This window comes from Tympanuchus pallidicinctus, unplaced genomic scaffold (genome assembly GCF_026119805.1).
Source record: "Tympanuchus pallidicinctus isolate F22 unplaced genomic scaffold, pur_lepc_1.0 scaffold3, whole genome shotgun sequence".
NCBI lineage: Eukaryota > Metazoa > Chordata > Aves > Galliformes > Phasianidae > Tympanuchus > Tympanuchus pallidicinctus.
In genome coordinates, this window is record NW_026294747.1 from 13980303 (window position 1) to 14006812 (window position 26510).

General features: G+C 39.4%; 1 long non-coding RNA gene across 1 annotated transcript; it reads left to right on the plus strand.

The window, feature by feature from the left end:
* Positions 1 to 14: 14 nt before the first annotated feature.
* Positions 15 to 18727, plus strand: LOC128086145 (uncharacterized). Its single transcript, XR_008209258.1, has 4 exons — positions 15 to 113; positions 1323 to 1399; positions 16161 to 16253; positions 16882 to 18727. It is a non-coding gene; the product is annotated as an uncharacterized LOC128086145 (long non-coding RNA).
* The last annotated feature ends 7783 nt before the right edge of the window (positions 18728 to 26510 follow it).

Consider the following 26510-nt stretch of genomic DNA (forward strand, 5'->3'; position numbering starts at 1 on the left):
GACTGGAAGGGGTGGGGCCAGGAGGCACCACTCCCAGAGCTCATTTAAGGGTTGGCAGGGAAGGTTAGGGGATTTTGCTGGAGATCTTTGTGTACTTCTGAGGCTTGCTGAAGGTAAGTTGTTTGTTTGTTTGTTTGTTTGTTTGTTTGTTTTTCCTTTTTTTTCTTGTGCATGTAGCTGTTGGACTTGAGTCTTTATTTTCTGTAGTTTGGGACCCTGCTATTCTTGTGTTACACATGTGAAATGCAAAACTAAACGATTATATATATTCTGGGAAAGTTCTGCTAAATTTACAGTGTTTGTTATTGCAAGGCGAAGTCTCCTGAGCTTCCCTATGGCAACAATTGTGTGACACTTGTTAATAAAAAGATTTGGTAATTCAATTTGTGCCTTCGTAAGGTTGTAAACATCAGTGTTAATGAAAATTACGTGGATATTCCAATGAGTAACGTGACCCCTGATCAAATTAAAAGTGTCTGTAAGAACAGGAACAAAACAGTGTCTGTACAGTGTCTCTTTCCACAGAGCTTCAAAAGGTGTTCCTAAATACTAAGAGTAGTTTCATAGCTTTACAGCACTGGGCGTTTTCAAACCCCAAGTATTTCATTAGGTAACACCATCTTTATTTAAAATGTTAGACTTAAGCTATGTTTTCCAGTGTGGAAGCCGAATACCAGTGCCTGAAGGAAAGCTTTATAGCATCGATTAACTGCAACCATTTGTAGAATTGACAAAGAGCTGCATAAAAGGTTTATTCTGATTTTCAGATGCAAGTATTGTGCATCATTTTTATAACATGCGAGTCAACAATGATGTACTTTGTTACTGCAGGTCAGAACAACTTCACCCCAGTAGATAAATCATAGCAGCTGATACTAGTAGTCCTAGGACTTGCAATGCACAGGAGAAGAGAGAACGTAGAGGAGATATGTCATTGGTTTTTCCATTTTTCCCACTTTTAATAAGAAAAAAAAAAAAAGCCTTAAATGAAGAGTATGAAAATTGCATGAAAAGAATTAGTAATGAAAGTTGAAATGCAGGAAGTGTGCAAAATGCCTGAAATGAACTTAGGTAGGGATAGTGTTATGTATCTCTTGAAAGTCTGAGGACTAGGTCTGATTGTGCATAAATAGGCTTTTAAAAAATATTTCAAGTAAAGTAACATCAGTGGTGGTACAGTTGTGACCTGATCTTAAAATTGTTTCAGTTTTGATTAACATTTTTAATTAAAAGTACACTTTAAAAAAGGGATTCTTACTGCATGTATGTTTTCATGTCAGCAATTTACAGATCATTAACTTTTATGGTACAACTTGATATAGGGGTCCAAACCTGACTAAGAGCTGAACACACATGAAATGATCCTTCACCTAGCAATGACTCTTTCCAGTTTTCAAAGGTAAAGATGTGGTAAGAAGAGAGAGAATTATTTACCTATCTACAATTGAAACAGGGTTGTTTTTTTGTTCATGTTTTCTTTTCTTTATTTATTCTCAAAAACTATGAAGGCTTGGGATGTAGAAGGGGGGGAAAAAAAAAACAACAACTTTCTCCTAAAATTTTGTGACTTAGTGTAGGTTCTAAAGTCAATATGATGTATCAGTGATGTGAAAGCAAGCCTGACTCTCGAAGGAGGCAAGAAACCAATCTGCTGTAAAACAAAGTCAGGAGGAAGCTGAAAGCCAAAAAGGTGAAGATGCTGTCCTTATTCTCACGATGGAAAAAATGCGCTGGCTATTGCAACAGTTGAAGCTTCTTCTTACTTGTAAGCACTCTGCAGAGAGCCCAAGGTGACAGATGCAGGGGTGCCTAGTAAGCCAAAGGAGAATATGACTTACAAAGATAGGGAAATATTTAGATCTGTTGACAAACTACTCTGAATCCTACTGTTTGAGAGATTCTTCTGCAATGTGTACCTATTTATATATGACAGACTTCTGGCTAGCTTTTTGACAGCTCAACTCTGTGTATGAACTTAAGTCAGATGTCTGAATATTAAGATCACTTTAAAAAAAATTTCCATCCCACCTGTAAAGATTTGTGTAATTACATGTCAAAAACTTCCTGCCTTCTCATGCAGAAATCATGTCAGTAGCTCTGCCAGCATTAGTGATGGTACAGTGCATTTAAGCTATTCTCAGCTTCCCTTACAACTGCAGAAAAGAATATGCCATGTTACCTTTGTGTTCTGAATTTTCAAAAGCATGGTCTTAAAAACAAGTACACATGACAAACTTCAGACATGGAGTCTCTTAGGTGGTTCTCTTGGCTGGCCAATAGATTTGGATCTCACAAGAAAGTAGCAGCAAATGATCCCTCATACAGTGGCACCTGATTTAGTTTCTGGAGAGTGCAACACACATTCATGAGGTCTGGTACTTCCTCTATGTACGTCAGACTGCTTTTTTCCTTCTTTTGCATCTTAATCCACTCCCTTATTCATAAGGCACCTAGTGCAAATGTATATGACTTCCCTCTAGTGGTCACCGTGGCAAAGTTTTAAGTCTGCTGAAAGCAGATGGGGCAGGTGGGTTCTCATCTCAAACTGCAGGCAGGTTTTACAGCAGGTAACATTGGGAAGCTGCATTTGCCTGACTGCAAATGACTGACACTGACTGTGTTCTCCTAGCCTACAAGGGTAGGGTATGTGCAGAGGAGATACAGGCAATGACTCCAGTACTAAAACAGGACAGAATGTCCTCTGGCTTATGCCTGTGACACTCAGGGAGTGGAGCCTCTTCAAACGACACCTTCAAAATTCTTCTGGGTCTTCTCTGTTGATTGCTAAGGTGTTTGCACAACATATTCCTGTGGCTACAGAACTTGCTGTCAATCACATTGCTGCACTGGCAATGTGAAACTGGCAGTTTTTATCGATTCTAACTCCTTTCAGTATATATGTAATGTATAGCTCTAGATGAATTCTGTAAAAGTCTAGAAATATACACAGACAAGCTCAGTTCTTCAGCTAGTGTAAGTTAGTATCAATACCACTGACCTCACAGACCACATTATTAGAAGTGAGAACTTATTAAGCTTTCTGTGTCCCTTTGCTGAAAGAAACTCCTCTGTCCAGTAAAAACATAGAGTTCTTAGAGCAAAGTCACCAGTAAATTCACACATTGGTATACTTTGTTTTACAATTTGAATGGCTATTACCCACAGTTCCCTGAAATATTTCAGAAGAACGTGTAAGTGTTCTTTCATGGTGAGTTTGTTAATCATGTGGTAACACGTGGCAGAAGACTTGAACAGAGGCAGTTCAGCTTTCCTGGTGGGGCTAATGCCAAAGCTGTAAGCCAGTATCTTGGTCCTGATGCTGTAAACAAGTAACTTAGTGACTGCATCTTATGAACAGTTTGTATGCATTATTCTGTGTAACTCTACATCTGTGACGAAACATGGTGCATGAACAGGCACAGGCAGGATTACAGACAGTACACTCAGTTAACCACTATCAAAGCTTTTGCAGTTCCCTGTAACAGCTGGACTAAGCTGGTACAAGAAAAAGCTGTAATGGCCTTCTAGCACAGATGAGAAGTCGAAACTGGGTTTACCATTTTTGGGAAGAACGGGTCAAGGCTATGGGACATTTCTAAGGGGAAATATCCCTTTCAGCCTACCAAAGACACAGTGTGGTTGGCAACACAAGGACAAGGAACCAAAATGAGAATTAATCACCAGAAATAACTGCAGTGAAACTTTTTTTTTTTCTCTGCTCGTGTCCATTCACAGTAGGGTTCCCCTTGCTAAAAGAGGTATTTTTTTGTCCATAGAAATATCAATTTCTGAGAAACTTGGATTGTTCTGGAGCTACAATGCATGCAGACACTTCATGGGAAGCATTGTGCTGTGGAAGTCAGATTGAGGGATGAAAACAGAAAAAAAATTTCCTTTAAAAGAATTGTTAATTCTTTTATTTTTTTTCCACATCAAGCTCTTAAGGTAATGAAAATTAACATTACATTGTATATTTTCAAAAGAAGTCTGTGACTTTTAGGTGTAATGACATCTTGTGTCCAATGATGTTTTTAGGATAGGGCAGAGAGAGGTGCAGCTAGCATATGGTGCAGAGTCTGATGTTTGGGCTGTAGATGGTGGTGTTGCTTTATGGGAGTAGAAGTTCAGTGAAAATGGATGACTTAAAGGGATGTAACCTAATACCCAATACAATCAACTTGACCGAGTTTTGCATTTGTGGGAATCCCACTGATTTAGTGTTTGTATACAAATTGAAGGATTAGAACGTACAGTTCTAGTCTCTCCATGAACCTGTGCAGCCATTGATCTCACTTAAGGGAATTTTGACATGCTTTCGGGATTAGAACTGGTCTGTGAAAATGTCTGACTTCATCAGCAACCACTGATCTATGTGGCAGAAAGAGGCAAGCACTGAAGCATCTGGGTTTGCTATGTGAAAGAAATGATATTTCCAGCTCCAGTCCACAAACTGGTACTAAAGTGGCTTCCCTGTATGCAGTCAAATGGGGAAATTCCAGGGTAGACTGGAGTCTTTAGTCTTTCTAGGAAGATTGTCACCTTCACTGTGCGTTAGTCTGAAGGCGCCTTAAAGAGAAACTGTGTGAGAAGGGTGAAGTTAGAGATTTTGAGGGTGAGAAAGTGCTTGGAATCCAGAGAATCAGGGATACAATTTCAGTAATGTATTTAAGTATGAACTTTGAATGAAGTGGTTAGAGCAATTTCTTAAAGCAATTTCCAGACAGGGACAGTACTTAGATGCCACTCCAGGGACATTCATTTCAGATGTGGTGCTTAACCTAGGTTTTACCTCCTCCAACATGCTCTGAGGATGCCTGCATTGCTCCCAGCTCTTCTGGGGATACACAAAAGAGAATATGAGGATATCCATACGAGGAGCTGTCAGTCTCTTAGGCTGTGATTTTGTTTCTTTTCCCCTGATGACAGAGCTTGCTGTGTCCTCCTGGCAGTCGCTATTCAGCTTAATCATCACTTAAATTGCAAGTTTGTTACTCTCCTGAGTCTTCATGCCAATGAACAGTTTTATAGTTGCTTTTCCCTGCCCAGGCTAAGACATTTAAACTCCTTCATTTTCCTTTGCTTGATCTCCTCAGATGCTGACACATACTAACTTGACTCAGGCTTGTCACCAGCCTAAATAATCATAACAATTGCTGACCTTCATTTAATGTCTTCAAAGGGGGGATTTTGGTAATTTTTTGCTACCTGAAAAGTTGGAAGTATCTGTTATTTGTTAGGAAGGTTATTCAAGTCCATTTCAGAAGTGTTGCAGATGATAGATCTCTAGTAGAATCCTGTTTTTAATTAATTTAACTTAATCTACTTAATGGATTTACTTGTAAGTTACCAGAAAATTCATTCAGGGCTTATGTGCTGTAAGTTTGGGGATGATACATGGAGTCTTTTTACACAGTGCATAGAAGCTGAGTTCTCATTTTTTAAAAATAGCAGTGTTTTAAGATTGTACTGAGCAATGTATTTGCAGTGTTTCCCACAAATAGCACTAGATCCATCATAATGTTGAGAAGCCAGACAACTTAAATTTGGGAAGTTTCTGAATTTAAGCTGATTATAGTGTAACACAATCTCAATTCAGTTTTTCCAGGTAACCATAACACTTTTAGTGCTTGAGTACTTTGTTAGCTAACAAACATTAATTTTGTTCTCATTGCTCATAGGCCAGAAAGTTAGGTATTTACTGAATATTAATCAAATCCTCATAAAAATACAATTATTTCCCTTTAGGTTTTGCTGTCTATGGCACCCATTACAGTACCATGCCAGTACTTCATGCTTTTCTCCAGCAGCATTTATTTTTATTTGCGTTCTCCAGATGGAAATTGAGACAGTGATTTAGATGCAAATTGTTTATTCATTTTGTGTTGGGCTTTATAAATTAAATAGTTTTCACTGATGCTAATTTTAGCTGCAAGTACTTAGCACATCTGATCAGATACTTAAGAAGTAGGAAGTAATTTATGAACCCATATCAAACATGTGACTTCTTATCTTGCAGCATGCTATCTGAGGACTGTCACAGGGAAAAAATATGGTTTTCTGGGGTATTCTTGATTTCCTTAGGCATGAACCCATTCCCTCTTCTTCATAACAGAACTACTTACCTTCTAGCCTAGGCAGCAAATGGGGGAACATTTTGAGGAACCAGGTGAAAGCCACGAGATTCAAACTGACATATATATAATGAACAAAGAATTGCTGTTTACTTATAAAGAACATAGAGGGGTTATTTATTAAAGATATTAAAACAAGACAGATCTCTTAACTCCCCTGCTACTATAGTGAAGGGTTCCAGTTGATGGCAACTTGAATGAGAACCAGCAGTGTGCGTTGGCAGCCCATAAAGCCAACTGTACCCTGGATGCATCAGGCTCAGCCCTGCCACCAGGGAAGGGACTGTCCCACTTTGCTCTGAGCAGTGTGGCCTCACCTCCAGCACTGGCTGCAGTTTGGGTGCCAAAATATGAAAAGGGTATAAAACTGTTAAAGAACTTCCAAAGGAGGGCTACAAAGATGGTGAAGCTGCTAGAGTTCAAGGAGTGTTTGGACAATGCTGGCACACATATGGTTTGAATTTTGGGTGGTCCTGTGTGGAGCTGGTGGTTGGACTCAGTGTTCCTTGGGAGGCCCCTGCAACTCAGGGTATTCTGTGGCTGATCAGCTGCATTGCCAAAAAGGGGCCAAAGTCTGCTTGAATTTGTATAAAATATTCTTTGAAGTAAAATTAATTGATTTGCTTAATGTAGCTTTATTCTGTCAGTGAGAACTTAGCCCAGGAATACTCAACTCTTGACTACCATGATGTTCAGAGGAGCATTGAATGTCCAGGTAGACAACAGGTGGGATTAAGGCTAATTAGAGAAGAAAGTTGGAACAGTTTCTGTGTTGCTGTGAAAACAGGAACTATGTTTTAGTGGAAAAAATAGGATAGATCTAAGTAAAGTATGCTTGAATTAAAGAAGCAACAGCAACAAAAACCCAAGCAATAAGTTCAAGTACCAAGTACTTGAATGTTGGTGTGGAGGGGGCTGCTTGTTTTCTTTTCCATTTTGCATGTGAGTTCAACAAGGAAGAGTTGATGAAGAAAACTAAGACAAAAGTTGTTGTGTATGAAATAAATGGCACTATGCATACTCATCTGATTGCTAGTGGTTTATATCAAAGCCTAATATTGTTTATTCTCAAGCGAGATGTGGCTTAATATTGCATGCAATTTTAGTATGACTGTCTTTGTATTTATTTGTTTAATGAAACATGAATCTTGAGACCTTTTCCAATGTTTCTTCTGAAGAAGAAACTCTGTGAAGTGGAAGGTGAATATTCCCACTGATATAATGGGATCACTTATTTGTTTAATTTTTTCAGAATTGGAAGTATTACATATCAAACGCCATATCAAAGACAACGTGGGGGTGCAAGTAGTCATAATAAAAAGCTCTTCAGATGGAAGTAATAGGCAAACATTGAGCAATTATGCAAAACATTTAAGATCTGTATAATTCATTGCATGGAAATCATGCTTCCTTAACTCTACCTGCTTCATCAGAATATTATTCTATACTGAAATTGTCAACATCTAGCCAGTTTGAATTTTGCTATGGCTGTCCTTTTCAGTGGGTGTGATCTGGATCCACAGAAGTTAAATGGGTATTTTTTGGGTGAAAATGGATTGGGCCCAGTGTACTGATTGGGCCCATTGCTTGCTCATTTCAATACAAGCAAGCCAAGCAGAGCAGTCTGTATACCCCATTCTCCTGTTTATCATCTATAAGCGTGGTGCTTTCATCATGGCACGATTCATAACTCCCTAGAGTAGGTCTAAAGAATATATCAAGGTTACAGCATGCCACTGTAAGAAACAAGTTTGGCCACTCTTCAATTGCAGCAATTGCAGAATGCCCCCAGTGTTGTAGCTGATGGCTAGAAATTGTAGTGGGGCAAGCCATACTTGTTTTCCATGAGGAGAGGGACTCAGGATGGAGCTGAGGCAGTTGTGGCAACCAGGTGTTTGTGTATATGGAATGAGATCCCACGATGCTGTATGAAACCCACTGCAACTGCTTTGTGCCAGAGAAGCATTACGTTTCCTCTTGCCCTAATGCATGAAACACACAGCAGAAATGATAGGGATATAAGTTCATAAAAGTTGCTGCACAGAGAGGCTTATGCTTTGCTGTTCATTTCTACCCTATGCACTACAGGTATTTATAAGCTGTAGTAAAACTGCTCTAACCAATTCCTTTTTCTTCTACAAAATGCAGACACTGTCCAGGTATCTGCAGCCCTCACCCTATCTCTGTGAAAGACATTCAATCCATGACCTCTTTTATTTATAGTCTGACAATTCCCTCTGAAGCACCCCTAGAAATCTCCATCAGGACAGCTGCAAAAGAATCAAGGGGCAGTCCCTCTGGTAACCATATCTCATAAATTTAGAGATTTTTAGATTGATTCTAGCATTTTTAAGTTCCATCTAAAAACCTAGTAGCAGGTGCTACAGATCCAGAATTATTGGTATAATATTTTTATCATGATGCTACTTTAAAAATTGTTTGTAGACTTCTTTCTCTGCTTCAGTTTCCCAGGGGCATTAAGATAAATCCCCATGCAAAGGGTAACGCAGCTAAGTAATCTGGAAGTGATGGAAGCAGGGATTACTATGACAGGGGTTACCTCTGAAAGAGTCACACTCTTCATCATGTGATATAGAGGAAAATATGGATAATAAATCTGATTGAGGAAAGCTTTAGCATCTTTCTATTTTACCTATGCAGTAGAATTCAGCTGGCATCTTTCCACGCTAATGAGGCCATCATGTGGGACGCTTTCATGGTGGCTATGCTGTGCTAGGAATCTGGCCCAGCCCTTAACTGGCGTAAATCAGCTCTGTTGTCTTGGCAAGTACTGTCGTTCTCAAAGCCTCTCATAGCTTCAGGAATCAAACTACCATCCTCAAATTTATATGTATGTTTCGGGACAAAATGAAAGTGCTTCTCTTAATGCCTATAAATCCCCTGTCCTTACCCTGCTCATTATTACAATGTCTTGAAATTCAGCCAGAATGCTTAAGTAACTGAAGAATAATCTCCAGAGTTTAAGAGATCTGCAGCAAAAACAATAGGCAAGTGATCCCTAGAGTAAGAGGCTTTGTGATTCTTCTTTTGCTTATGTAAGTCCACAGCAGCTTCATAGAAGTTACAACAGCTGAAGAATCAATGGAGAAATTACTGCTAATTGCATCTTATAAAATGAGGATTTTTAAATGTAGAGAATTTGAATGTGGATGGAAAGAACTGAGTTTTCTCACATAAGGCTGGCTTATCCTTCCTATTACCTGTTGATCTGCCCTTGTATCGTGTTGCTTTCTTTTCCTCTGCTCTCTTTCTACATAAGGAAAAGATGTGGGCATTAGTCTTTCAACGAGGGCACTGTAAAATCTAGAAATGATAGGTACAGACTTTTTTTCCCTTTAAAATGAGAGCTTTTTCAATTTCATCAAGTGTTAAACAGACAGCTTCAGAGCTACCAGCACTATTTCTACAGACAAGCAACTGGTTGCCCCTTTCTTGGCTGTTAGTTGCTTCACTATTTTTCTGCTGAGCTGAGCAGATCCATAAGCCCTGGATTTGCCCAGGCTAAAGATTACATCACACTTAAGTGGTACTACAGTTACAACATTTTCTTCTCTTCCCTTCTCAGCTTTCACATGTGCTTTCTACACAACCTCCTTTAGCTTTCAAAGTCTGCTGATTTCTTGCTTCTGTTTTAAGTAGAGCAGCCCTAAGCATCTTTCTTTCCATAACTCATTTATTTCTTAAGCAGTCAGATTTCTTTCCCCCTGGATCTTTTCCAGTCTTCATTTTCGGTCTGTCATGGCTTTCAGACAGTCTACGTGACAAATCCTCTCTCACTTTGCTCCCCTAAAATCTGGCTTTTGATGCAATGCTCAGCCATGTCACCTCTGGGCTTCCAGTCCTGTAACTTAGAAGATATAGCATGCAGCAAGCACAACTGAGAATAATCCCTAAAATGGACTAGATAATACTTCTCACTGTTTCCTCCCAAGGCAAACACATTGATATCTTAAGTCATATTCTGAAAATATATATATATAAATTTATTTTATAGGTGAGCTTCAGTGTATTTTTAAAGTTTCGGATGGCTAGTATTATAAGTCCCTCAGAGAGCAAAAACTGGGGCAGGATTTGCTCCTGTTGCTGAAAATTTACAATGATTTTTTTTCTGAGCAATGGCAGGGAAAATCATTCTTCAAGTACATAACAAAACTTAACTGCACTCAAAGGAAAGCTATTAATCCTGGAACAAGCTAGTCTTATGCTGGTGTAAGTAACTAGCATAAAGATGCCTTCTCAGGTCAGAGGATTTACAAAAACGCATTAAAAACCCCAACCTTTTCTTATCACTAAGGCAAGGATCCCCAGTAATAATTTGAAAATAGGGGCTAGGTGTCTGCCTCCATGTATCACACAGTTGGCATTTCTAAACTTGTTAACTTGAGGAGCAATGAGAACTAAGAAGCAGAGGAGCCGGGAGGGACTCTGCTGTATTCCTGGCTCTGGCAGTGACATATTATGTGACAATGAAGAGACTTTTACTTCCATGAGCCAACATTTCCCTTTTTACCTTTGGTCTTGTTGGTCTTTATAATCTTTGGTCTCAATGGAGCCTTCTAAGTAGTGTCATAATGTAAGTTATAGCAAACTAAATCCTAGGAAAGTCTAACTCCAAAAAAAATTAAATGGGGTTTACACACACAGGAATTACATCAGAGAAATACAAATTATTAAGGCATGGTTTGTTAGCACTGGGGCTACACGACTCCAGAGCAATGAGGCTGTTTTGTTACCCCAGGACTCATTTGTCACCAACAGTCACAATGGTTTCTTAAGATGACAAGAGATCAGTCTATCTAACTTGCAATTAAGGATTAAAAAAAAAAGAAGCTTGATGAAAGTATTTGCCCTCAATTTAAAAAATTAGCACTGTGGCAAAAAGCAAACGAAGTGCATTTTCAGTTTAATTAAAATGCCACAATTACAATGTAAATAATTATGTTTTATTAATCATCAGCATTCATGCTTGAGACTGCAGTGATATAAAGATAATTAAGTTGCTGGTGCTGAGGTTGGTGCCTTAATAATTACATAGTAGTTAATATAGAATGCTAACTAAAACTGGGAACTTCTGCATAGCAATTATGTTATCTAAGGCTGCTAATTAGTCACATTAATTTAGAATTACTTTAGTTTCCTGCGTAGACTAGGCTTGCTAAACTGCAAGTGCCCATTGTCACTCCTGTCTGATATAACAGAACTGGTCCTCTCTTCGTCTTTCTGTTGAAATTTATGCAGAGATGATTCTCATCACAGTGGTCTGTACACAAGACAGATCTGACAGCATCTTTTTCTGAGACTGTTATTTGTCTGGGATGTGCACTTGCCAGTGTGTTCGTAGCTCAGGATGTGTAATCGGTACAAGAATCCTTCTGCTTGTTAATGTCAAGGCAGAGTCCACTTTTTCTAAGTTATTCCTGTTAGTCCTATTTCACAGATGGAAAAAATAAGGTTATTTTAAGGAGCATAGCAAGAATGATGACGTGAAACTATGCTGAGCTAGGGATAGACCAGAGACAGAATATAAAACAGGTAATTCCTGTGTGAACTCATAATTTTTAGGCCAGTGTTCTAAAGTCTGGACTCCTGAGTCAGGATATGGGCAAGGAGCTGTGAAGCCTGAAATGCCGAATCAGTTGAGCTGACTGTAGTGTGAAGCAGACATTGAAAATAGCTTGAGTGCACAAGGTCTCAAAGGCAAAAAGGAACTGAGAAAATATGCTGCAAGGGAAAGTGAACTGGTCAAAAGGCCACACTTGTCAATTTATAATTCTCTAGAAATGTGGAAATACAGGTGAGGAAGATCAACAAGTGTTTTTCCTGTTTATGTAAACAAAGACTGCCAGGAATAAAATGGGTGTGAGATGGAACAAAACAGAGGAGCAGCCTTCTTTCAGATGATTCATATCATGGTTTAACTGTCTTCACTAAAATCAGACAGAAGATTTTAACTGTGAAATGGCACTGTTTATGGCAATGGCAATGTTTATGAAAACAAGGTATACCAGGGAGATGTTCTAATCAGGGAGTTAAAAAAAAAAAAAAAAAAAAGGTATGTAAAGGAAGAACAGTAAATTGTTTTTTGATTGGGCTCTGGCAGATAAGTCAACTTTTAACTTTGAAAGCTCCCTGGAAAGGAATCAGGTTACAGTGGGGAACTTAAATTTTGCTGGACACTTCTCACATAGAGGAGACACAGGATTGCAGTCCCTTTGGGATGCCTCTAGACAGAGGCTGGATAGAGATCTTGGGGTGTGCTTTGGAGAAGGTGGCCAGGGCAATGGAGGAACTGGATGTTCATCTGTGTTGGATGATGAGAGAGAACTGGGCTATGTAGGTGGAGGAGCACAGTAAAACCATGGTTGCAGGGACCCATATTGGCAAATGCCAGCGTGGGAGGCAACTGCAGCAGAAAGTGCTGGAAGATGGTAAGCTGATGTCCTCAACATCTTTTATCTCATAACAGGGTTGCTGTCTCCCAGTTTGAGAAGGGAGGACATACTTTCTTTAATCCTTCCCATTAGGTTTTTGCAGATACTAAGATTTCCTCTTTGCTTTCACTTCCTCTGACTGACAAACTCATTTATGATATTCACATTTATTTATCTGCCAAGATCCACAACAGCGTTCAGCCAGCCTGCTCCATTACATCAGCTAAAAGCTTCTGAGGATTTTAGTCTGATTTCCAAGCACCAAACAATCTCCTCACATCTGTAAAGAAACAATCTGAGCGGGGCCAATGCAAAGCTGCAGGGAAACATGTCTTTTCTCCTTTCAAAATAAGGGACATGAATCAGGACTTTACAGTAATACTATTGCAATATCCAAAGCTTTAAATATTGATTCATTTCTTTTTTTTATTTTAACAAAAGTTCATATTTTATGTTGAGTACTTCTAGTGTGAGAATAAGCTTTTAAAATGTTGCTCGGAGTTTGTTTGAAAAGGCACTGTGGTTGTGGGAGGTCTCCAGAGATGATAGAACAAAAAAGAAAAATGCCTCCCTCTTCACTCGGCCCTTATGCATGCAGGAGCTACTTTCAATATCAAATTAATGCAAATGGAGAAACAGTTCACTTTAGAAGTCATCAGAACTTGGAAATCATGTTTTGTCTTTCTCAGAAAGCTACCTGGGTGGAAACATGGAACTCAATACTGGCATTTTATTTGTGGATCTGCCTCTGAACTTGTTTTTTTCACAGAAGCAGAAGTACTTTTCAAGGAGCAGACTCTGTTCAGAGGGGTGGACTTCTGTTTGCCGTGGACCATCTCAGATCTCAGTTTAACTTTTCCTGAGTATTCATAGCTCCAGAGGCAGTGAGACCCCTCATTTGAGCTGCTCAGTAATTATTATTATCCCCATTTTGCAGAACGTGCAGATAACAAAACAGCCTGAAAAACTCACTTATGCTGTTGTCTGGATCTGGTTCACCTCTAGTGTTCCATGAAAACTGGAATGAAGTATCCCACATTCTCAGATATGCAGAAAATGCTCCTGGTCACTATTAATTTCCCTTACAGCACCAAAAATCGTTTTGTAAATGTAAGCTAATTACATCACCCTAGGAAGATGGGTGACACAGCTGCAGATTCACCAACAAGGAAAACAAGGTCTGGAAAAGTTAAATAAATCTGTTAATGAGAAGTTTGTGGTTAAGATATAGACTTTAGGAATCTTTAACAAGTTTCTCATACTCTAATTGCTGGGCTGCTCCTCTGAAGGAAATCTTCCCTGAAGCATTGCTGTTTCACAACAGCTGTCCTAGCTATCTGCTGCAGACCTTTGGGTCTCTTGAGTTTGTGTGGTTATTTTCACTATCTGTGGCAATGTCATCAGATCTAGTCCATACCTTTGTTGTTCATGTACAAGCAGAAGGGTCTCTTTTAGGAAACTCACCTGTCATTTGCTAGTTGTGTGTGTACTATCACAGATGTCAGCTGAGAAATTTCCAGGTGAGCCACTAAAAATCAGCCCCTGTGTGGGAGCTCTGTCTAGAAATTTGGAGTGCAAAGCATTCCAAGGCCTGAACTGCCCTGATAGATAGGGCATTTTCAAATGTCTGTGATGTACCACTGGGTAAGAGCAATTAGCAGAATTCAGCTGATGTGCCACAAGGTCCTGCCTAACTTGGTTCAGTGCATTCAGCTCTGAAGTCCCAGCAGAACACACACTGGGTCATTTTGAAAATTTGGTCTTTTTTCTGAAGTCAGGTCAGCTTGCATCTGCTTCCCCTTCAAATCTCCCCCGAAGTACAGACATCTGGACTTTTTCAAAGGCAATTTGGCATCCAGCTCCAAACATTTCTCAAAATCTTCTCCACAAACCCTTAGAAATACAGACTCTTGTGCTCATGCTGTTCTCTGTATACTGAAATCAGTGGAATTACACCACTGTAAGATAGAAGCGAGGGGAGGAAATGGCCCTGTGAGAGGCTCTTCTGGATAGCAATGGTGAAAATGAAGCCGTTAATCATCATACTGCATGGTGATGAGACTCTGCTGCCAGGCTATTAAATACTCTGATCCAGCACGGTGTGGATGCAAAACCAGATGTGTTCTTGTCTGCAGAGACAGCAGAGGGATTTCAAGGTCTACAGTGGGTCTGCTGGAGACAGAGGAACTATTAGCAGTGTTAGCAATTTGAATAGTCAAATTGATGAGGGGCTCAGGGAAAATGTCAGTAAATTAGAAAGCATTAGAGGCGTTTTGAAGAGCATTAAGGTTGAGAATTTTGTTAAAGGACGTGTTGTTACAAAGATGACTGAACCGTGTTAGAAATTGAAAGACATTTTATAATATCACTCGATAGAAAGAACAAGGTCATAAGTATATCTGTAAGTGCACACACACTCGCATGCACTGACAAGCTCTTTAAAGAGCAAAGTTTCAGACAAACAAAATGAGAACAAGAATTTGAGCAGGATGGGGAGTTGAAACAGAAGCTTTTAATTGCTTCCTGATTGCTTGGGTCAAGTGTTGAATGTGATAAAAGGGAAAGCAGAACAATGCGATTTTTCTGTTTGATTCTCTCTCCTGCTGTTCTCTGAATGAATATAGTGAAGCACTGAGGAGGTGGGCAGAGGAGAAATGGGTCTGGAGACAGGAGAAAGAAATGCCTCCTCAAGGCTTTCTACTTTTGTGGATAAGAAGTTTGAAATGTTTTAAAACTAAATATTTTTGGAAAAAAAAAAATTCTATACTGTTTATGTTTATTTTTTATTTTTTTTTTTACTATAATCAGCAGAAATTATCCATCTCTATAATGTTGTTAGCTCTTGATGAGCACAAAGTTGATTTGGTGCTTATCTGAAGAAAGTGGAGCAAGAAATGAATGCAGGGACAAATTTTGGTTTCCCTTCCTTAACTTCCTCCTTTTGACATAAGCAGTCATTTTGTTGAATAAGAAATGAGTTTAAAGTATATGTTTCCTTAGTATTCTTCCATGCATTTTATTTCAGAATTTTATTTCTGAATACTCCTGTGAACGTACCAGGCCCAGTTTGGCTCTGGTGGTATTCTCTGGCTTTACAATTTTTTTTTTTCAAATAGCAGATTAGAATTTCAGTTTTCTGTTCTAGCAATTCCAATAGATGAACTGATACTGAGTTTAAATATTTCTTTTCCAATATTGTGACAAGTCGCTGTGGTCCAAGGAACACCTCCTTTCTGTTCTGAAAGCTGAACCTTTTCATCCGCTGTAAAATTCACCCATTGCTGTCTTATAGGAGTTTGTCTTACTCTCCTGCATCAGTATACAATGCAGGCAGGGAGGAGGCTGCACTTCTGAAACAGCCACATGGAGTTTTCAAGAGGCATCAATCCTAAAGCCATGTGAGGAGTCATTAGCAGGGTTTTTCAGTGATTATCACTCTCCTTAGTCTCCCTTGGGTTTTATGTAGCTGGTGGAGTGCCACTTTAGAGAACCTTAGCTGTGATGAGCAAATCCTGTACGAGTTAAAATGAGCTGGGACATGACCTCATGTCCTCCTAACTATGTTTTCTTTCCATAGATATTCACTGCATGTTTCTGGAACTCCTCTCTCCCTGCAGCCGTCTCAGTGAGATGCTTTAAAGGACCATTGTTCAAAGATATTTTAATAGAAGTGAGTCACTTTACATGCGGAGTTGCTGCATATCCCAAACTTACTGAAAACAATAAGGATTTTGCACACTGAAAACAAGGCTGACAAGTTCAGTCTTTACAGTGCAAAACATGCCACAGTCTTCTGTGTCCCTATTGCCTCATTTCCCCTACAGGATGAATGGACAGTCTCATTCAGGAGGCAGTTTTCTGTAGCATTTAGGAAGACAGTTTTTTTTTAGGGCAGTTGAAGTTGCCTTTACTGATACATCTGATATCCCTACAGGGATCTAATTTGCAGCATGGGGCTTTGTAATTTCATGCTAGAACAGCATAAAATGGAAGAATAACTCATCCAAAAGGAGGGGATTATGTAACAGTAGTGAAGGAGAATCTGCAGAGACAGTGAAGATCTTTGGACAGTCATGTTGCTGGTTCTGCAGTGCTGTACACCTGCTAATTGGTTTCAAACAACATGGAGATAGGTTACCAGCAAGCAGAAAGAAAGAGAGGCAGGAAAGTAGCGCAGCATCAGTACTGTTCATCTTCTAAACTCAATCAGACAAAAACATGTTACAGCTGAGTAAAATTCTCCTGTTTTACTCAGGCTCATTAATGTCTGCTTTTTCTTCTCCTTTTCTTTTCCATAGTGTTGTAACCAAACAGCAACAAAATCAGGATCTTTGATATCACTGGAGTACCTCAGCAACTGAGAATGAAGAGTGAGATGCTTGGCATGGGTGTGCACACACCTTGTTACAAGTCTTTTCACACAGGGACAGTACATTTGTGGAGGTACAACACACTGGATTTATGTGTGTGTTGATTTAATGGAAGCTCTGCCCTGGAAATGACATTTGGTAGCAATAGCAAAAGAAAACAAAAGCTTTGAGCTGGATTGGGAAACCTCATCAATTATTCCAATACATGGATTCTCTAAAATTGTCGCAAACTGGTGAGAAGGTTCAACATCCACTGCCATGCCACCAACATGCACCTCTGATGTCATGGGCCAACACAACAAAAAGGGAGGCATTGTTTTTGGAGCAGCCCTCGTAGATCACCATGTGTAGCAAAAGCTCAACAGAGAATTCTCTGATTCAGACAAATGAGACAAAAAAAAAAAATTGTGGTTTGTGCTGAACTGAGTGAAAGTGGTAATGTGTGCAGTACTTGATCCTGGAATGTCCATCCCTGCTAGTCTGCCAGCTTCTTTTTCCACTTTTCCACCTGTGAATCTCACTGCATCCATCTTTTCTCTGGACTTTGAGGAAGAGATTGGAGGAATTTAAATAAGTAGGAGAGTTTAGTACCTTTTCTTAGGTTGGTTATGGAGGTCTTTCATTATTGGACATTAATTCAGACAGTGCATATTTACACTTGGCTGAAATCTTCTGTTCGTACATTGAGAGACAACAGCCACAGGAACTTTTTAAAAATACAAATAAATAAATGCCAGTTTGTGGATGGAAAATTAAATCCTAAAGACCAATGTGGCAGCTGGCCAACTGGTAATCATGCTGAGCCTTCAGAATTATCCCTGGCATTTATGCACAAAGCAAGCAGATGATGCTTGCCAGGCAGGAGCTAGCAAACAAGCAGTACGCTGAGCAAATACGATACAGGGAGAAAAAAAAAGTCTACAGCAGCAAAGGGAAAGCTGTAATTCCAGGACATCATTTTCAGCAGTGATGTATGCAGCAGCTTGCAGTAGTGGCAGTGAAGAAAAATTCCAGAGATGAAAAGGCTAGAACAACCCCTTAATCTCCTTCAGGTACTGCCCTGTGTGACAAGAAAGTCTCCCTTTGAAATGAGAAGAGATACAGCCTGTAAGAGGAAAGTTTGAGCATAAAGAGATTGGGCAACACTCAGAGGTAAGGTGAAGTCGGAACAAAGAAGGTTTCTGTTTAAGATGCTGAACTGCGACTCAGAGGAACTGAATTTTCTTCCTGCATCCTTCCTCCTTTTCCTCTGGCAACTCACTTAATCTTTGTATGTCAGTTCCCCAACTGAATAACAAAGCAGTAATACTAAAAAAGCATTTCTTTTGATACTTGAGAGCATTTATTTGGTTTTGGTGGTGGTTTGTTGTTGTAGCTGTTGTTTTTTCCCTTGAATCCTTTTTCAGAACAGAGGGAGGAAATGATACTGTGTATAGCTATAAGAGTAGGGTGGAGGTGGAGAACACACCCTTGCAAAAAAGAATTGGTGACAAAAGGCTAGGAGTAGGGATTTCTTATCCAGGATCAACACCATCCATCAGAACACTTAACGCACACATAAAAAGGGCTTAGTCAGAGAAAATGCTTTGTACAATTAAGAGCTAATCTAAATAGAGACCCTGAGGTAATACTGTAATTAGATAACGCTGAGAGGTGAAGTGCCTGTATGGGGGCACTTGTGTCAAAGTGATTTGAACCGTGTTACCTTGCGGTTCCTTGAGTACTGAGGCTGTGCCATGCCAGACTGATAGTCTTTCATTTTTCTTGCCCAGTGCCACAGGGAAAGTCAGGAGAGAAGCAACTGTTCACTGCAGACAAAGGTGAAAATGAAACATGACCACAAAAATCCATGGGGAAGGGTCAGTTGGGGTAGCTTTTCAATGGGGTAGATAGCTCTGTTGCTCTTATTTTTCGTCGGATCTTTTCCATCAGCTTCAGCTGCTGTCCTACGTAGCACACTCCAAGTCTGAGGGTGGCATATGTAAAACTTTAGAGGCTTCTGTAGGAGCCAGTGGCAGCATAACAGCTTGCAAATCCATGTTTAATAAAAATTTTGACTTCATACAACACCTAAAAATGTGGTAAACTCTTCACAGAATGGAAACATTTCACTATTTTTGATAAGTTGTTTCAATAATAGCATTTACAAGCGATACAGATACAAGGTTTGTCTGTTAGACTCTGGTTAAAGAATCAGAACGAGCCAAAAAATAACATACGCAGAACTGCCCTTTTTATACTTTGCTGCCATTACAAGTGATATATATAAGGCTCAGGTAAACCTACGTTTCCATTTTTCCTATCTTCATTTTAGGAAAATAAAAGAAAATTATATGCTTAATTTTCACACACAAAAAAGCAACGTTGTATTTTTAACTCACACATTTTTTCATGCTCTGAATGTAGCTACAAGACTGAATTCCTGCCGGGAAAGTCTCTGCAATTACAGTCAAGTGATAACACCTTTCCATTGAAGATACCATGTGCACCAGAACCTGCTACACAATGCCATAAGCAGCAAAGAAGCTGAGCAGGAGGTGACTTGAGACAGGTGTGTGTGTGTGTGTGTGTGTGTGTGTGTGTGTGTGTGTGTGTGTGTTACACGGACATGTTCTAACTGTACATTATATAATCCTTTCCTTTATTTGCAGTTCAATATCACTTCAACAAAAACCACATTTAAAACAGCTACTTTTGAACATTAATTTTAATCATCTGAAAATTTTACATGTAATGATGAAGACTGGCTTTTTAAATCCTCCTTGTTTCTTTTGTACCCTGATTCTGTTCGTTACTTCTTGTTCTTATTCATTCTTTCCAGGTACATTCTTGCAGACAACTTGAGGTATATATGAGGTCTCATGAGGATTCATGTGCACACCTACTTCTGCTCTGATCCTAACCAGAAGGCCAGTGCTTTAATGAGTTAGTGATCGATGTGACTGTTAACCTGAGAAAGTGCCGGCCTGTGCTGTGCTATCCTGTACATATAGCTTGGTATTTGGTATTTTGTGTTGTGTTGTGCATATACTTTGGCAGCAGGGAAAACTTACTCTGCCAATTGTAATGAAGGTGCCTGTTGGCAGCTCCCACTTGACATCAGTGATTAGGCCACCTGCACATCACACATTTACCTTATAGTGAAGCAATATGTTCGTATGTGAATCTCCTTTATTTCACAGTAAAAAATATGAATGTAATTGTTTTCTTCTACAGTAGTCTTAGAAAATATCGAGAAAATTGTACCAAATTGCCATCAAACTTCCCTTTGAGTAGGGTCTATAACATATATAATGTCCTCACTGGATATCTATACAATGCTGAATGACACATGGATATGATAGCGATGGGACAAAGGGGAGCAGATTTAAACTGAAAGTGGATATTTAGATTGGATGTTAGGAGGAAATTCTTTACTCGGAGACCGATGAGGCACTGGCATAGACTGCCTAGGCAAGCTGTGGACACCCTGTTCCTGGAGGTGTGCAAGGCCAGGCAGGATGGGGCCCTGGGCATTCTCATCTGGTGGGTGGTGATGCTGCCCACAACAGTGGGTTGAAGGTCCTTTTCAACCTAAGCCATTCTGTGATTCTGTGACACTCAGCCTTTGAAGGGATACAAGTTTATTTACAATATCTTCTTTTTTCCTACAGTGTCAACTCAATAAAAAGGAATTCAAGTTAATACACGACAGAGTCCCGAATGACATTCTTACTTAAGAAAATGCTTTCATTGCTCTAACTTTCTCCTATCTGCCAAATGATAGAAAGCAATGAGGTACACTCCCTCAATATCTGGTTTGTAATTTCTTCCTTAAACTGCAGAATGTGTTTTACATCCTGCAGAAAGTACTGAAGGGTTTGACCATACTCTGACCTTTTGTGCTGAACGCTCTGTGCGTGCTTATTGTCACAGAGACCTTGCCCTTAGAGGTGCAGATTTGTAATGTGCCACAGGTATGTTCGTATCACCATGTCCAGAAGTGAAGAGGATGCACAGTGGGATCAGCTTACTTAGCAAAATCACACAACCTAAAGAAAGTGAACTTGGATCTTCAGCAAGTCCAAGATGAATACTGCTCTTCCTCTTCCAGCAATTAGCTCTAATCACAAAACCAGTACTTTATTAGAAGTCTCCTTTGTACAGAGAAAATAAGCTGCTTCTTCACCCAGTTACTCAAGTGACTGAACACTGAGATGGCACCTTGTAGAGTGACACCAAATGATCAGTGAACACAAGAAGGCATCCAAAGCTATTTAGCTATTTGAAATATTCAGCTACAGACGCAGGCTCATCTAGTCCAGATGTTTGAGAACACTGAAGCTGCAGCCAACCCAGAATCTGCTCTTCTTCAAGACAGCCTCTGGTACCTAAACTGATTTGTGGCTGTTGGAAGACTATCTGTGTGTGTTGGTGCTCAACTTCAAAGAAGGCTGAGATGTGATCCCAGAGAAACCAGAATCAGTATGTACAAGAATTCAACTTCAGGCACAAAGCGTATTTGTGTCCCCAAACCTGTCACATTCAATAAGAAAGGCTCTTGAGGAAACATGGAAATAGCACAACAGGCCATTGTATCATCTGAAAACAGACTTTTCCTAAGAGAATATTGGCTAGGGCCTTTTTTGAGTAGATGGGACTTTAGAGCTGACAAACATAACTAGTGTGTCAGTGTGCTAATGAAGTTAGTTTTGCGTTGTTTGGAAAACAGTAAATTTTCTCACAAGATTTGCAATTAAACATCTAACAGAAAATAATGGTTTCCTTGCAGGCACTTAGGCACCAAATATAAAGACACAGAGGGAGAGCTAACCATAGAAAGTACCTTCTAAATAACACCATTGAAAGCCACAGCTATCTATGAGTCTTAGCATTGGTTGTAAGAACTAATATCTACAAAATGAAAGTACCCAGTGGGAAAAAGTATGATGTTTAACTTGCAGAATTCCTTTTACATACAAAACTGGTGCTTCCTTTTATATAAAGAGCAGGAGTTGGGAAGATAAGAAAGATAGCATATTGATTTGCATGTGTATCATCTTACTGAGGAGGAACCAGACATTAGCTAAATTACGAAGGTGGAAAACCATATTTTGCTGCATATAAGCAAAGATTTCTATAATGAGCTTGAATAAGCAGGAGAGCGGTGTTAGCTTCCATGTGGATTTCTGTCCACTGCAAACAGCATGGACAACTGTACCTTTCACCTGAATCAGCTGCAGAGTTTTATTATGTTGAGCAGAGATTCCATTTGCACTGTTTAAGCTCATACAGACTATCAGAAAGAAACTGGGAAATGTGACAACAAATCAAGTGTGAAGGGTTTTGAAGACATCCGGTCAAACTTTTTTTTTTTTTCTTTTTTTTTTTTTTGAGGAAGTTATTGCTTCTTCCTGCAGCATTTCACTCTTGTTTTTCATTGTTCTTCTTCATCTTAGTTTATATATTGATGAGGCAAGGCAAGAAAAAAAAAAAAAAAAGGAAAATGGTCACAGACAGGATTCCTACAATAATATTTACCTACACACTGGCATGGTAGTAGTTACAAATTTGGATATCACAGCCTAGAAGGCTGTCTGTGCTTCTGTGAGACTAGAATGCCAAAATCTATGTGCTCTAGTGTCTACTTTCAAATAAAGACTTCTGAACTCTTCTTTTCTTTTTTAAGAAATGAGGCTGCAGGGAATTCTCCTATTTAAGAGATAATCTAGATTTAAAAAAAAGAAAAGAAAAAGAAAAGAAAAAGGATAATCTAATTCAATAAGAAGATGTGAAGATTTCATTTGCAAGACTTCTCCCTTGAGAAGAGAGCAGCTTCTCTTTACATAAACAAACATGTTGATTTATTCATAATTACTCTGGGTAGATATTTTTGCCAATCAAACATAACAGGTATACATTGCAGAACAATTCCATGATGAATTCAGAGGATGCAACTGAATAAAAACAAGCAGGTCATCACATTTAGGCTAGAATAATGAACTGCAAAAATAAAAGGTGAGGAAGGACAAGCTAAGTAACTGCATGGCAGAAAATAATTTGCATGTTAACATAAATAATAGGCTGAATGAGAGTAAACAATGTTAAGCAGCTGTAAAAAAAACAAAAACAACAACGATAACAACAACAACCATACCCAAGGCAAATGCTGCAATTTATAGTCAGTGTTATCACCTACAAAACAATTAGTAACTCCTCAGCTATTCTTTGAATTGCTTATTCCCAAGCCTTTGGATGCTGCGTCCAGTTTTAGGTACTTCAAGAAAGGCATGACCTATTGAAAAAAATCAGAGGAAGACAACAGTAATTACCAGGCTTCATCTAAGTATAATCATAAGGAAAGGTTGAAGTAATTGTCTTGCATTTAGTTTCAGCTTCATTTACACTGCTACCATTTTCCTGGTGCATTATAAGTGCACCCTGGGAAAGGCAGGGGGGAACAGGAGAAAATGGGAAAAAATTCTTCCCTATGATTGCAGATTGCTCTCCTGCTCTGAAGCAGCTGCCATCAGAAATTGTTTTCAAAGAACCTTCGCCTCACCTCTGTGCTGAATGAGCCTACAGAAGAAGCTGGCACGAGCTTGATTTGAAATGAAATAACTCCCATTTTAGAGTGAACCGTGTGATGAAGATGTAGTTATAAAATAAATAATGATTCAGCTCTTTCAGCTCTAACTTTCAATTTTGTCCTTATTAAGTTGCTCAACCAGGTGTTGAAGCCAATAGAATTTGCTTTTTCCCCTGCTGGAAAGCTATTTTGAGTGCAGTGTGACTGAAGAACAGCCACTTATTAGCTGCTCGGCTGTGCTTTCGGCTTTTCTGCTAGAATCCCCCGCAATTGCTTGAACAACACATTTGCCAATACTCATCTAGCTCAATCGGTATCTATAAGGCTGCGGTATGAAATTATGTGGTGGTTGCAGTGGTGGTAAGTTGCCTGCTGTTTAACATCTTTGTTTCGTGGCATGGTGCTGGGAGGGATGCAATGCCAACTCCGAGCTTCAGTTTGTATTCAAATCTTTCTCTCCTTACTCCATCCACTTGATTTCCCCTGTAGTTTCTGTACAGTATGCATCCTGGCAGAAATTCCTGAGTGATGTTTTGGAGTTGCTGTGGTTCATGTTGGAGCTATCCCTGCTTTGGTGACGAGGGATGTAATCCATCTGCATCCCAACTGGACTGCGAGGATTAATTAATGTTCACAATGCGCTATGAGTTCCTTGCATGCTATTGAAGTGGAAATCATTATTTGTTACAGCCAGTCTGAATGCCATATGGGATTTCCACGTTAGGGTTTCAGCTTTGTTGTGCATCGACAAGCTTGAACTGGTATCATGAAGAAAAGATTAGCATTACACTCCATTGTTGTGTATTTGGTGCTGTGTCTACCTAAGGACAAACATTTCCCAAGAAGCAGAGCTCTGCACTATTGAACTCCATGGTCTTTTCTGTAGCTCAAAGCTTGCAATGTCCCTTTCCATCTGCTGCACTTACACTCTGGAATAGGTTGAATCCACAGAGTAGTGGATCCCTTGGAACTTCTCAGCCATGTTTGCTTATTTTTGCATGATATGGTTTAGTGCTAGTTGTGGCAATGGTAGTGAGGAGACGGTTGGACTAGATGATCTTGTAGGTCGTTTCCAACCTTGTGATTCTATGTGATTCTATGATTCTATGATTATTGCCTTCAAGTCAGCTTTGGGAGAGACTGTTCAAGAAGTAAAGGTAGAATCTGGCTCTGCGTTTTGCAACAGATGCTTTTCCCCATGTAGTAGATTTGTACTTTTGTGCCACCTCTAGATCTTTCAGAGACTGAGTAAAATGAACTGATCATGCCTGAAACTCAAGCCAGAGACACACAGTGCATGGCCATTCCACAATATTCTTGTATGCTTGCAACACCTACAAAACAGAACCTAAAACTTACTTTGCTAGTTTGCAGGGCCAAATGAATTTGTTACTCTGCTTTTATTCATCAGCTTTAGTTTAGCTTAGAGCACATTTTAAAACACTCCTTTGACATCAGTCCTTGCAAACCCATACAAACAAACTAGTTTTAAATGAGTGTGGGAACTCCTGTGGTATTGTGACAGACACTCATCACTGACAGAGGAAATAAAATCTAATCACCCAGTTTGCTTGTGAGGGTTCCCTGAAAAAGATCAGCCATCAAACAGCTTGAAATTAGCTTCATAGCAGAAGGGTTCTCTTTTGTTTCTCACACAAATAGATGCAAATGCTTGGATTTCCAAAACAGGCGCCGTTAAAGAGATACAAATAGAAAGTTCTCACCACACAAATTATTATCGTTTATATTAACAGTCTTACAGGTGAGACTCCAATGCTGAGTGCTAAACACTTGCCAAAAGTTAGATGCTGTCCCAGAGAGCTTCCTGCACAGCCACACCCCTGTAGCATTATTCTTCTCAATCTTTCAAGTATCCCCTCTGATTTTGTGAACAATCACAAGCCATATTTGGCAGTAGCTCTGCTGTGAGTGTTCTCCAGTGAGGGTGTTACAACAAGTCTGTTGAAAGCAAAGTTAAATACAAAGAAAGTAAATACAAAACGATATCAAAGTAAAAGATGTAGGGGTACATAGGAAAAAAGCAAACAAACATAGTGACAAAAAAAAAGACAGGTTTGGAGAGGAGAGATTGTGGGAGAGACATGAGAAGAACAGAAAAGGACAGAGAAGGGACTAGGAATGAAAATAAAAGAATGACACAGGAGAAACTGACATCAACTTTTTTTTTATTACAAGATAAGTGCAAGTTATTGTCATTATAGCTTCTCTAATTACCTTTCAACCTTTTTTTAAATATACACGATGTCCATATGTTGCAAATAAGAGGGTTTTATGACTTTTGTTCTCTCATCTCTCCCATAGCTTACATTCCATTTTAATTACTACACTGATATCAGATGTTACACTTAACGCTCTTGCACCAGTGCTCCCTATTTGTGGTGATAATGCTCTTGGGGAAGCAAAACCACCTGCCTCGCAGTTGTGTATTTGCTGTTCTCGTGCATGTCCACTAGATGGCAAAGCCGGTATTTCTGTTGAGTTTACAGTCCACCTTCAGCTAATAACTAACCCCAGGGTAAGTGCATAGGTTAAAAATGGCCATTAAAAGACACTGAGTAGTGTCTCCGTGGAAAAGCGTGTATTTCCCAGGACTAACAACAAAACAGGAAAATAAAAGATTCTGTTAGAAAATGGTGATGCTCTCAGGAAAGCACAGTGCTCTCTCTAGTCTGCCAATCTCTGTAGGAGTAATCTCTGAGATAGAATTATTAATTTTCCAGTGAAAATAAATTTTATGGAGGTAATAATATTTTCTCATGCCTAAGCATCTTGAATTACTTGTAACTAGCCCAGGAGTCCTCAGTTTAAATGAAATCCAGGGTGAATAGCCTAACCAGGGGCAGTTACAGTGAGCTCTAACTTCCTAGCTTGTGTACTTGCAGATGTAAGAAGTGTGATGAGGTTTGATACCTCTTTTTCCCTTCAACATGCCTTTAGGACAAAGACTGTAATTTTGAAGACTAGCACT